This window comes from Tyto alba, unplaced genomic scaffold (assembly GCF_018691265.1).
Source record: "Tyto alba isolate M040663 unplaced genomic scaffold, T.alba_DEE_v4.0 Super-Scaffold_6, whole genome shotgun sequence".
Taxonomy (NCBI): Eukaryota; Metazoa; Chordata; class Aves; order Strigiformes; family Tytonidae; genus Tyto; species Tyto alba.
Genome location: NW_024881327.1, coordinates 48213711 through 48226529, shown reverse-complemented (window position 1 = coordinate 48226529; position 12819 = coordinate 48213711). Strand labels below are relative to the sequence as shown.

The 12819-nt window shown below is 38.7% G+C and overlaps 1 protein-coding gene across 4 annotated transcripts in view; it reads left to right on the top strand.

Moving 5' to 3' along the window:
* MAEA (macrophage erythroblast attacher, E3 ubiquitin ligase) overlaps window positions 1–12819 on the top strand; it is a 54879-nt gene that overhangs the window by 873 nt on the left and 41187 nt on the right. The window contains exon 2 of one of the 4 annotated variants that reach the window (XM_032987399.2): window positions 6952–7020. The exons of the other annotated variants lie outside the window; for them this stretch is intronic. The gene's annotated coding sequence lies outside the window, so the exon portion shown is untranslated. The remainder of the gene's footprint in view (window positions 1–6951; window positions 7021–12819) is intronic. 4 annotated transcript variants of the gene reach the window in all.

Genomic DNA, 12819 nt, shown 5'->3' with positions numbered 1-12819 from the left:
GGAGACGTGTTAAAGGGGAGGGAGTGGAGGTGGTAGAATATGGTTCCCTGGCTCTTTGGTCCCCCAAAGATGGAGATGAGCTTAAAACATAAAAAAAGGGACAAACGTACCGGAAAAGGCTGGAGGCCTGTAGAGACGAGTAAGCTAAATACTTACGGTTTGGTAAAAGCATGGACTGTTCATTTAGGCGCTGAGTCTGTCTGAAGGATGGTGGTTTCCCAAGATTGCATAGCTGGTCTTTGGCTTTAACTAGGTATTGTAAAGCAAATGAAGGACTCCGTACTGAGCGTTAAGGTCATCGCCTCTCAAAACTGTTGAACTGGAAGGATGATGTTCATAGGAATCAATGGAAACCTTTGTTTGAAGTCTTCTGTTGTATATACAGTAGGTCTACCACATTAATAGCAATAACTGTGGAAGGGATGTAGGAGAAGGATCTTTGTTGCAAAATGCTTGTTTAAATGTTTCTCATGTCAACGTATCAACACTTTTTTCATCTATAGAAGATGTTTATGCAAAGTAAACTTTCTTGTGCAGAGATCATGCTGCACTTTCACACGCTGAGTACTGTGTGCTCTTGGCAGTGTTTGTTTTGTAGGCTTTCTAGCCATGTTCTTCTTGTGCATGTCCTCCTCCGCTCTCCTAGCTTCATTCTACTTAGATTTAACAAGCAGAAGGACAAAGCACTGATTCCCATTTTATGTGTGAAGGCTTCTTTCTATCATTGTAAAGTACCTTAAAGCTGACAGCATCATGCTTAAATTGTAAAACAGCTGCAAAGAACACTCTAGCACTTTCCACAGCCAGAACCATGTGAAGGCATTTCAAGTTAAGAAGATCATTTTAAGACTGCATTTTAGATGTACTCCAGTTATCACAGTTTTGCTTGTTACATTCCTGAAACATTACTGGCAGTGAGGATCAGTGGGTTTTTGTTTTGCTGCTTATGACTTAAGATGAATTGTCAAGGTGCCAGCCATTTAAAAGGTAGATAATATTTTGAACTAATTCTTTTATTTCCACAAGCATTCTTTTTCCCTGAAAAGTCTTAACAAAAATATACATAAGAGAATGGAATGTTGTTTATGAAGTTGGGAAGCTAAATAGTAAGAGGGTGAGACACCCTTGCACTGAAACTCTTAATTTCTTAGCAAAGGTGATGTTTATTGATTCTTCACAGCACCCATTCAACTTCTGGGTTGTTCCTGTAATCTTTAATAGCATTTTTCATTGTTTAAAAAACCTGCCAGAACAGTGTCTGCTCAAATCTTTTGAATGTATCCTCTTAAATGTTCTTAACTGTGAGTCATATATCAAAACATTTTAGTGGTGAAGGTGAACAAGCAGAAGAGAGGAATGAACGCTAATGCTAAAGTCTACTCAAGTAAGCTGATACCAAATCCCACTTTGTTCGTTAGGAGGCAGGTGCCTACAAGTTTCTGTAGGACTGAACCTGTGTGAATTTTTATTTCCAGTTTATTCAAACACTGAAATTAATGTGTATCACTTTTTTTTTTTTTTTTTTTTTTATTTTGTCCACCAACACAGTAGCTCAGATATTTCTCTTGGAGCTTTGGACACTGGTAATTTTCCCTGATGCGAGTAAAAAAGATTGTAGTCTTGTATTTATATCCTTCCTGTTTCCTCTCTCTAGTTTCCTCATGCCAACATCACCAGATAATAGTTGTGTAATAGCTCTACATTTACAATGTGTTCCACAAAGTCCCTTTCATGTGAAAGAGTGCTTAAAACTGCAAAGGGAAATCCCTTTTCCATAGCTAAATTATGGTTGCTGCAGGAATGGAAATGCTTCAGCCCTTCCTCAACAGTTAAGATCTGGGAAAGTAAATAGACTTCTTCATCTGAATCTAGGCAAGCTATTTAAGTGTACAAAATCATGCTTGAATATTGCGCCCCCTCCCCCCCAGTCTCTTCTCAAGGACAAGAAGGTTGCCAGCTATTCTTCCAAACTGCTGTGGAATTTATTTTTTTTTAAAAAAAGCCTACTGATAGAGAATTATGCAAGTCTCATCTGAGAGTATGCAACATGAAAGCTGGCAATTTAAAAACGAATGAATGCGAACATTGTTATCATAGTTCTGTGCTGAAACACTAATAAACAAGTGATGACAGGAAGCAAGATAATTCATCCATATCTTTGGAAGTGTGAATAATTATTAAACAGAACTAGCAAACTATGTGAAGTAAGACTAAAACTGGAAGATGGGATAACTGAAAGCAGGGATGGTCACTTGTGAAAATATTCTTATCTGGGCTGTTCATTGGCAACAGTTTAGGGTTAGCTGGGCTGCAATTGCTGTAAAAAACAGCTGGTCAAAAGCAGAGCTGTAGAAGCAGAGAATACTTGAGGACCTTCTAAGAGCTGTAGTTTGGCTTCTTTTGTTGACACTTGTGGCAGGGGAAATACTGGCAGCAGATCTAGTAAGATACTAATTTCTCATGGAAATACCATGTTTACCAGATTGCTGAAGAGGGGAACAGCTTGAAGAATAGGATTCTATGAAGCATAGGTTGTTTCTATCCTGAGTGTGTGGAATCACAGAATAGCTGAGGTTGGAAAGGACCTCTGGAGACAATCTAGTCCAATAGCCTCCCTTCAAAGCAGAGTCTACTAGAGCAGGTTGGTCAGGGCTCTGTCTATGCTTTTCTTTATTATCTCCAAGATGGGAGAGTCCAGTCTTTCTAGGCAAATCCGTTCCAATGTTTGACTGCTGTTACAGTATTAAAAAATACCATTTGTTTACATGGAATTTTCTGTATTACATTTTGTGCCCATTGCCTGTTGTTCTTTTGTTGGGCACCACTGAGTAGTCTGGTGCCATCATCTTTACCCCTTCCCATCAGCCACTTATACACGTTAATAAGACTTCTTCCAAACCTTAAGGTTAAACAATCCCAGCTCTTTTAGTCTCTCTTCATATGTCAGATGCTCCAGTATGTTAGGAATCTCTGTGGCCTTCTCCTGTACTCGCTCCAGTGTGTCTATGTCTCTTGTACTGTAGACTGAGAACTGGACACAGCAGCTTAGATGAGTGTAACTCATGCTGACTAGAGGAGAAGGATCACCTTCCTTGACCGGCTGGCAGTGTATTTCCTAACACATCCCGGGGTGCTGTTGGCTGCCTTTGCTGCAAGGGCATGTTGCTGTCTCACGGGCAACTTGTCCACCAGAACTCGTGATTTCTGTTCTGCACAGCTGCTTGCCAAGCTGTTGGTCTTCAGCATGTACTTGTGCGTGTGGTTCTTCCTTCCCAAGTATAGGACTTGGCATTGCTCTCTGCCGAATTCCATCAGGTCCTTACTTGCCCATTTCTCCAGCCTGTTGAGGTCCCTATGAAAGGCAACACAACCATCTGGCATATTCACAACTCCTCCCGTTTTTATATCATCTGCAAACTGCAGAGGTGCGCTCTGACCCATTATCTAGGACACTAATGAAGGTGTCAAACAGTTCCACTCAACTTCTTTTCCCACTGCAGCAGAAAAGGTGCAAGAATATTTTTTTGCATGATTGATTGCACTGCTTTATATTTTCCACTGTTTATAAGCTTCACTGTAAGTTGTTGGTTTCAAACATAGTGTTGTACTTGATGTTATGAGCCACAAAATACTTGTGACAAAACTCTGAATATAGAGCAGTGAAAGTGGTTCAGGCACAACTTGAGAAGGATGGAAGTAACAGAACTTGCAACGTCTAATGCACTGTCAGTACATCAGTACAGAACAAAGAAGTGCATTTTTATAGCACTTCTAGATTGTTACCTGATTTGTGTAGTCTTTACAGGTAGAAGGTTGACACAATAAGCTAAACACGGAGGCTGGTAAGTCAGCTCGGTACTGACTCAGTGCGAACACTCGTATCTCACGCTAAATCAGTCTTCAAACTGGGTGCTCTGACTCACCGAGTGAGGGTGCGTTGAAGGTCTATACCGAGCGTTCATGTGTTGCTGAACACTTCCTGTTTTAACACATCATATCAGCAAACAAGTGTGACGTCTTTTGTACTGCTGCTGTTCTTCTGCACTGGGTTCTGTGTGCTGCTGTGTTTTAAGAAAAATCAGATACTGTGGGACTTCTGAAGTTTGGCATTAGAAAGCAGCTAAAGTAGGAGTTGGTTCCTGTGGGTATGGGTCTCTTCTGCCCCTGCCTGCTCCCTATAAAGCACATTTTAAAGAGATTAATGAAGAAAGAGAACACAGTAGAAGGCAGTAAGTAACAGTGTGGCTGTGAACTAGAGATGTTGCTTGATTATCAGTACTTCATTGTGCCTGTAGGAAAATACTTCAAGAAAAATCTTCTCAAACGTTTTACAAAAGACTTCCTGTTAGTATCTTCAAAGTGAATACTTATCTGATGTTGCAATTCACAGTTACAGCATAATTGATTTGTAATGTTTTCACAGGACAGTGCCATGTGATACTGTGAGTTCAGTTTGTCTGTTTTCTGGTATAGAAATAATACGTTTGTATGGTGTAGCTAAAATGTTGTGGTCTTTAAATGTTGACGTAAAGCACGAGTATCTGTGAAATCTTTTGAGTCTTTGCATAGTGAATGTTTTTTAAGAGCTGAGAAGGAGTAAAGATGAGCTTCAAGCATTTTCTAGATACTGTAATAGGAAGAAAATGCTTCATAACTTAGTGTGATAGGAGTGGAGCTCTTACTGGATGTTATGGACCACCCAGCGTCAATTTTTCTTCTCTCTCTAAACCTCTTCCCATGGTCTTGCAATTCAGTAGTTCGTATGTGAATCAGCATAATAGTGCACCTTTTGGGCCCACAGATTTAGGGAAGTACTGTTATGTCAGATGGGTATTTGCTCTAAGGGCATGCTGGCAAAATCCATCAGTCCTTGTAAATTTAAATTGCCTTCGTTGTTCACTTGGCCTCCCATAGCTTATAGCCTGAAGATGGACTATATAGGAAGCATTTACTTAGCCCAGAATGTGAATTACACTGTATTATTTGATTATTTACATGATTGCTTATTTAATTAAAGAAAGTTCTTGTTCAGATATCTTTATTTTGATAGTCAGTAATTTACAACCTACTTTTGATTCACCTCAGCTTTTTTTGAGTGCTTTGTGGATTACCTTGAGTTGTAAACTAGTGAGAACTGAAGTAAAACAGGTAATATATTGAGTAGAACTGTGGTCATTCATATATTCTGATACAGGTGTGCTGAATCAATAATCCTTAATTATTTGTCATAGGATAAATGCTGTCACTTCAGCTGGAATAGATTATTTTTGGAGCAATTTGATTGGAATTGGGACCTCTAGCCTAAAGGCTTTGGTCAATATCATGGTGTCTGGACTATGCAAACACACAGGAGGACAATGGCCTCTTTAATTTAAATATGTGATACTGTGTTTAAAATTAACAAATATTTGGACAAGAAAGAAGGAACAAAACAAATGAAGGGACTTGCTCAGGATACAAACCTGCTGTGTGACCTTAGCTTAGCAACTCAACTGCTGCTTTAGACAGAGAGGAATGCTTAGGTTTTTGTTAGTACTCAAATATTTCTACTAAGAGGAGAAAAGCCAAGAAATTTATTTTGAGGCATGAGTCTGAGATGGCAGCTATAAACAAGTGTATTGAAAATGTCTGGTCTCTGATGTCCCTAGTGTGGCTCTAGGCAGAAGTCTAAAATGGCTGTCAATTTGCTTATATAAGGATACAAGACAGTTTTATATAACTGTAAAATGGCTTTGTAAAACACTTAATTTTGTTGTTGGAAGCCTTGTTCAAAAGTTCATAATGTATTCAGTAATAAGTTACTAGCAGTTTGTGTAAAAGGATAATATTTTGAAGGATTATAATTGCTTCTGTTGGTAAGTATGTGTGTAGCAGATGGGTAGTCCAAGAATTCTTACTGTTAATTCTCTCCTGTATTAAAGTAGTAGCTCTGAATATTATAATGATATTTTTTTTCTAGACACAGCTGCTCTAGAATATGCAGTACTGTATTCCTGAGTTGTAGAACTGACGTTTTTTTAACTAAGGGAAACTACTAGACTTTACATTTCAAAAACATTGAAGCTATTTTTTAAAAGAACTACTTTTTTTAAAATCCATATGGTCTGCAACAGCATTTAGGCTTATGAAATTATTTTGTCTGTTTTGATCTGTATCTCTTCAAGAGTTTATGTTAATGCTTCTTCATAATTAAACCTAAATCTGGCCATTATTCTAAGCCTCTTGTTCCTGAAATATACTATTATTACTTTCTTTTAGCTTTCTTTTCCTTCTCTGATTTTGATGAGAACAAGGTCAGAATATTACTATTTGAAGGGGTTAAGAGCTACACATCAGAAGAATTAATTCTGTCAATAAATGGTCATATACTTTACATCTTGGATGAGTTCAGTGACAAATAAGGATGCTGACTCAGTTCTGAAATAATCCATGAGTTAGAGGAAGAAATACAGTGTATTAAAATAAAGAATTTGAGTAATTCTGTATGGAAATGCTTGCTATTGGTTTGAGGGAAAACTTGCAATAGTTTATTGTACCCTGCCTCATCTGTCAAATGGCATCATGTATAATAGACGTCCTGTACTTTTCTGTTTTGTTGAAGGTGAGCATGGAGATCTAAGCTAGGCTTAAGCAAACAGGTTAACACTCAAAGGTGTTTCTTGCTGGGTTTACCTTTTCTCTTGGCACTATTAAAACTACTTAGGAGATGCTTAGTTTTTCTTCTGTATTCCCATACTTCCTCTTGCATACAGTAGAGCTAAGTTGTGTTTGCTTCTATATTTTTGAAAGGTAGTTTCATCACTGCACTTCACTTTCTTTTCTCCATCTATCTGTGGCTAGGTTTAACTTCATTTAAGGGCACAATATATAGCATTTGAAAAAGCCTCAACTTCAACTGGAGACTTCATCTTGGAGACCTGTAGATTCATAGAAATCTCTGGTGCTTTTCAGGTGTTACAAGCTAACACAATTGAGGAGAGGAAGTACATCATTTTTCTGGCCCTTGAAAAGAGAGCATAGGTCAGTAATGGTTCCCCCCAGCTAATCTGGTAGGACTTTTACTTTATTTTTCTTGAAACTTCTTTTTCTTCCCACTAGTTATTTGACTTCATATACCTGAAAATATTTCTTACAATCCATTTCAAATTCCCTGCAGCCCATAATTCATTTCATTTGGAAAGATAAACAATCTAGGTATTTGTGTTTTTAAAAAATCTAGTTTATATGGCAAGGAGTGTCTTTCAAGTAGGAGACTGTAATGCTGAAGAGGAATGATTCACACTGACATCAGTAAAGTCAGGATATGTAGTTAAAAGTTCCCTTCATGTGAGTTAGTACTGATGTCAGGTTAGACCTGATTAACTTCTTTCTCCCAAATATAGGAGGAAATCGGATTGTTTTTTACAGAACTGCAAACCTATGTACAGGTTGCTTGTTTTTGTTGCCTATGATGTTTTCTGTGAAAATCAGTTTTTAGAAAATAAAACTCTGAAAGCTCCTGTTACCAGGAAGCTGGGGAATGATTAATGATCTTACTTTCACCACCGAATAATTCTTCCTTCAATTGTGATGACATTCCTTAAAGTATCACTCTTACTTTATCATTTGGTTGTTGGAAATTATAGCTATACAAACTTTCTGTTTCTTTCTGCTAGTTTCTTACATACAGTCACTCCGGGGTAGAAACTCTTTTTGATTGATGTTGTGGTCTGAAATAGATTGTTTGGGTTTTAGCTTCCATTTTTATTTGGAAATTTTTAGGCTTGAATCTGTGTTAGTGAAGAAGGAATCTAGCCTATGTTATAGGATGTGATCAGATCAGTGTGAGAACTGGTGTGCTAAAGGTCTAGTGTAAGGCTAAGACTTATGAAAGGGTGCAGGCTTACGTTTTTCACAGAATTTTCAAGTATGAAAGGAAAGTGCAATTCAGTTTTCCAGTATAACTTTGTACCAGTTAGGGAAACTTGTGGGCAGCATTGGACAAGTATTTGAAGTTTGACACAGTAGCCATTACACTTTGGCCAAACATCCTATACCTCTAAAGGAGTAGAGATGCAGGATGTAACACTTATTTATAAATAAGCTTATTTGGCTTAGGGGAAATCCCTTTTTTTTTTGTGTGTCCAGTCCTCTTAATTCTCTGGAAATTCTCTGATAAATGCTGAAGTAGTCTGAGGGGTTTTTTGGGTAGTTATGGAAGAAAAAGTAGTTTCTGTTTTTATATATATAAAAAAAAAAAAAAGTGATGGGGTGGTGGTGGATTTTATTGTTAGTTTATTCATATTACTGCAACTTTTTTTTTTAAGATATTCCAGGAACTCTTGACAGAAAGACAGAAGTCCTGATGTGGATAGGTAACTGGGTGAGATAAGGAACAAACATGAAGACTTAGTAGCCAACTTCTGTAGTGGAAGAAGGTTAGTGTTAGGGTTCTGCTGGTATCCCTGCCAGTGCTGCTGATACTCAGCTGTTTGAACAGCTGGGAAGAGAATGAGTGCTGAGATGATCCAGTTTCCATGATAATAAGATAATAGAGGTATTACAGCTTCAACCCAAGTGTGAAGCATTAGAGCAGAATGAGAGACTGAATGGGTATTAAAATAGATGAAATTCAATATAGATGAGTAGTGTGGTACAGTTTTTAGGTATGGTAGAAAGAAAAGTAATCCCAGTTGTATATCCACAATAACTGAGTCAGAAATTGTCATTATTTGGGATCTTGGGATTATAGTGAATGTGTTCTGGGAATTCAGGTTAATGTTGACAAAGTTATGTCAAAAGCGTTGGGAAAGGGAAGAATGGAGAACCCCATTATATAGCAATGAAAATCCATGGTTTCTTCTCTCAAGTGGTATGAGTTTCTCACTTTCCTCATCCTGGAAAAGGGTGTATTAGAACTGAAAAATGTCTACAGAAGGGCAAGAATGATTAGAGATACAGAATGGCTGTCTTCAAAGAATGGTTTTGAAAGAGCCTCTTCAGTCTTGAGAGACCTGAGAGGCACAGGACAGAGTGAATGTTCCCCTTTTTGCTTCCAAAACAGGAACAAAAGGGGTTTCAGTTAGGCTAGCAGTTGACAAGTCAAAACTAAGGAGTGTTTATTCACACAGTGTGTGAGGCTGTGAAATGTCTCAGCACGGGATGTTGCAGGGCTAAAACTCTACAGGTCAATAGCAACTGGCAGAGTTCATGGATGAGAAACACCCTGTGGTGTTCTTACTATAAAACCCTCAACTCTGGCTCAAGAAGCCCAGGGAGACTATTTGGGATGAGTAGCTTTATGTTCTTGCATTCTTTCAAGTGCCATCCCCTTTCTGGATGTTGTCAGAAAAAGGATAGTGACAAAGGAGGGAAGGACTTTTGGTCTTGCCTGGTATGGCCATTCATATCTTCATATGGAGATGAATTTGGTGTCTAAATTAGCAATGGGGATTTATGATCTGGTCTTTTCCTAGATGAAAGATAGCAAGGGACCTCTGCAGACAATGTAGTTCAGGTTTCTGCTCAAATCCAGGCTAACTTCAATTGCTCAGGGTCCTCCTTAGTTCTGAAAGTTTCCAAGGGTGAAGTTTCTACCACTTTTCTGGGCTGCTGTTCCAGTGTTTACCAAGTCTCCTGGTTAAAATATTTTTGTCCTTGTGTCGAGCTAGTATTTTCTTTGCTGTCAGTTGTCAACCCTGGCTCCTTCCTTTCTCCTCTCTAACTCAGAGAAAAGTCTGGCTAGCTCTTATCTATGACCTTCACCTTTAAGTAGTGGAAGACTTCTATCAGATTGTGCTGCTCCCAACTCACTGTAGCTTTCTTCTCTGCAAGTGCAGCAAGCCTGCCCCTCTTAGCCTCTCTGGATTTTGTGTCCTCTAACTGGTTAACCATTGTGGCAGTAGCCTTCTGGACTCTTTCCAGTTTGTCAATGTCTCTTCTTTGGTGTTGAGGGAAAGTGACCTGAAAACCAGTCTTGGTATTCCAGATGAGTCTGCATGAGTGCTGAAAATAAAGAATTTCTCTCAACCCACTGCCTTTAATCGTGCTAATTCAGCCTTGTACATGGTTAACTTTGATTGCCATGAGATTCTGTTGCTGATTCGTGTCCAACCTGCTGTCCATTAGAGCCTCTACTTTTTTTTTTTTTTTTTTCTTGAGATTAAGTGGTCCTAGCCATTTATTCCACAGCCTGTGCTAGTGGATGGGGTGGTTTTGTGCCAGGTGTGGGGCTCTGGTTTTTGCCTTGATTGCATTTCATAAAGTTCTTTGTGTATTTCTCCAGCTTGACATTTCTTCTGAATGGCAGCTCTGCACCCAACATTATCAAACACTCCAATTTTTTTGTCCCCTGTGAGCTTTTTTATTGTGTGTTCTGTACCATAGTGTAGATGATTGAAGAGAATATGTATGTTGGAGCTGGTAACATGCCTTGGGAGTCAAGCAGTATTTGTAACTGGCCATCAGGCAGCTTTTGAACCACTGACCATTATTCTTTGAGCCTGGCTGCCCAGTATATCTCTAATCTGTGTTGTATTCCACCCATTCAGTCCACATTTCCCCAGTTTGGCTACAAGGGTACTGTGGGAGAAAATGTCAAAAGCCTCACTAAACTTAGCATGAAAGATTGCCAGTGCACTTCGGTCATTCAGAGGTAGTCATTTCATCACTGAAAGCACAAAAAGTTGTTGAGCTTGATTTGCTTATGGCAGATCTAGGCTGGCTATTCCCAGTCACCTTTACGAGCTTGGAAATGGCTTTTGTCTGGATTCCCCTCCTCCCTGCAAGAATTGACATGAGGCAGATGAGTCTGTATTTTCCATGATCTTCCAGATTCTCTTTTTGGAAGAGGGGTAAGAAACTTGCCCTTTTCAGGCACTGAGGACATTGCATGTTCGCCATGACATTTCAGACAAGATAGCATCTTTACTGTGTCATGAGTGAGCTCCCTCCCTTCTGGCCTCATGTACCTCTGTATCTTCATCTTGCTTTAGACTTCTGTGAATAATACCTCTCTCCCCAGACTCAGTTGCTCATACATGATCAAGAAGACTTAGGAGAAGACCTTACCAGTAAAGTCAAAGAAGGCATTTAGAACTGAGACTTTCTGTTGTTGCTAGGTTGCTGACTCATTTTTGTAGATGCTTTTCTTCATCTTCCTTATGCTGCTTATCTGTCTATAAAGCCCTTGTAATTACATATTAGTTGGAACTCTAGTTGAAGAAAGTGGATGTGTATGTTGGCCACGATGGTAACGAGTGCTGGATTTCTAGCTGTGATTCAGTGCTTTTCCTTCATCATGGCTGGAGGACTGTAACACGTCTGCGAAGAAGATCTAACAGAAGAATTCATATTTCTTTTATTAGCTTCTACTTTCTCCCAAGCAGAGAGCCCTTCAACAATGTATGTCTTCACCTTGCTTGGAAACCCCAAGTGCTTGGTCAGTGAGTGAATGTGTCTGTCATGGAAGCTGTGAGTGTGCAATGAGGGTAAAACTTTGCTGTGTTCTCGAGATGCCATTTAGCTGCTCAGTGGAATTCAGGGTGCTAAAACCAGCATAAGAAGTCCAGTCTGCTTGTCTGATTCCCACCAACATAAATATCATGGAGGTAGTGAAGCTTTTTAAACATTGTTCACTACAATTAATTAACTTCTATGAGGGGAAAATAACTTGCATACTGGTGTCCCTTTCTATATTGTTAAAGGCTATAGATGGTATGTTCTCATGGCATGTTTTTTAAGGCAATTTTTCTCTGAGCCTGTTAAGATGAGAGTACTTATTGGCAGTCTGTTTCTATGTATTTGATTTATGGATGGAGTACTAAATGTGGGCACATAAATACGTTTAGAAAACCTTAAGTGGAAGAGAAAAATCAAGAATCTCTTTAAAGTGTTGATAATGAATGTAAAAACAAAGGTAGATATGCATTGTAGGATGCTGTGTATTGACTGGTTTAATTTGATATTATTGATATTTCTTTAATTTTTTTTATAGACTGATAATTAAAAAATTGGGAAGTATATATAGTTTGCTAACCATCAGGGTACAATACATGCAGTACATTTAAAGATGTTTTTTTCTACTTCAACTATGTGTTCATAAAAATCAAGAAAATGGTATCACTTAGTAAATGAATGGCTTATTGAAAAAATTACGTTGATGGGAATATATTTAGTAGTATTATAAAAATCACTATTTTTAAGGCCATTTCAAGTTCTATATTCAATGTTGTTATTAAAAGAAATACTACCTACAGTTGCATAACTTGAACAGTTTTAGCCACTTCATGATTTCAGAAATAGTCAGTCTTGCCTTGGTACCTTATTAGCATTCACAGGCTGGAAAAGCACTATGAGCAGAAGGCCAGGCAGTTCACATCACAGTTGAATTTCTAAGTGTAAACTTAAAAACTACCTCTGACTTTCTTAGCTCTGCTGTTTTCTACTCCCTACCCTCCACTGAACAACCAAGATACAGCTCTCCTGGTCGTCCTCCTTCTTCTTCCACCAAGTCAAGCTTTTAGACACAGAAGGATCCGCTCCTAAGTCTTGTCTCCACAGCTGGAGGGTTTTGGTGCATGTTCTGGGAGAGCACACCAGAGTTTTCTGGCTTTCTAAAACCAGAGTGTAGTAACTCCTGAACTGAAGAAAATACTTGGATCAGATTACTCCGTTGTCTCTGCCTCTCTTTTGGCACTTAGCACCTGGAAACAGTCGTGCCACACTTGCAGAAGCCTCCAGCCAAGCAGAGTTTCCTTCACATCACAGTAGCAAAATTTTGATCTTGGAAAAAATTGTGTTACTGTAATTTTACCCCTTGCATAGGCTGTTCTAACTTAA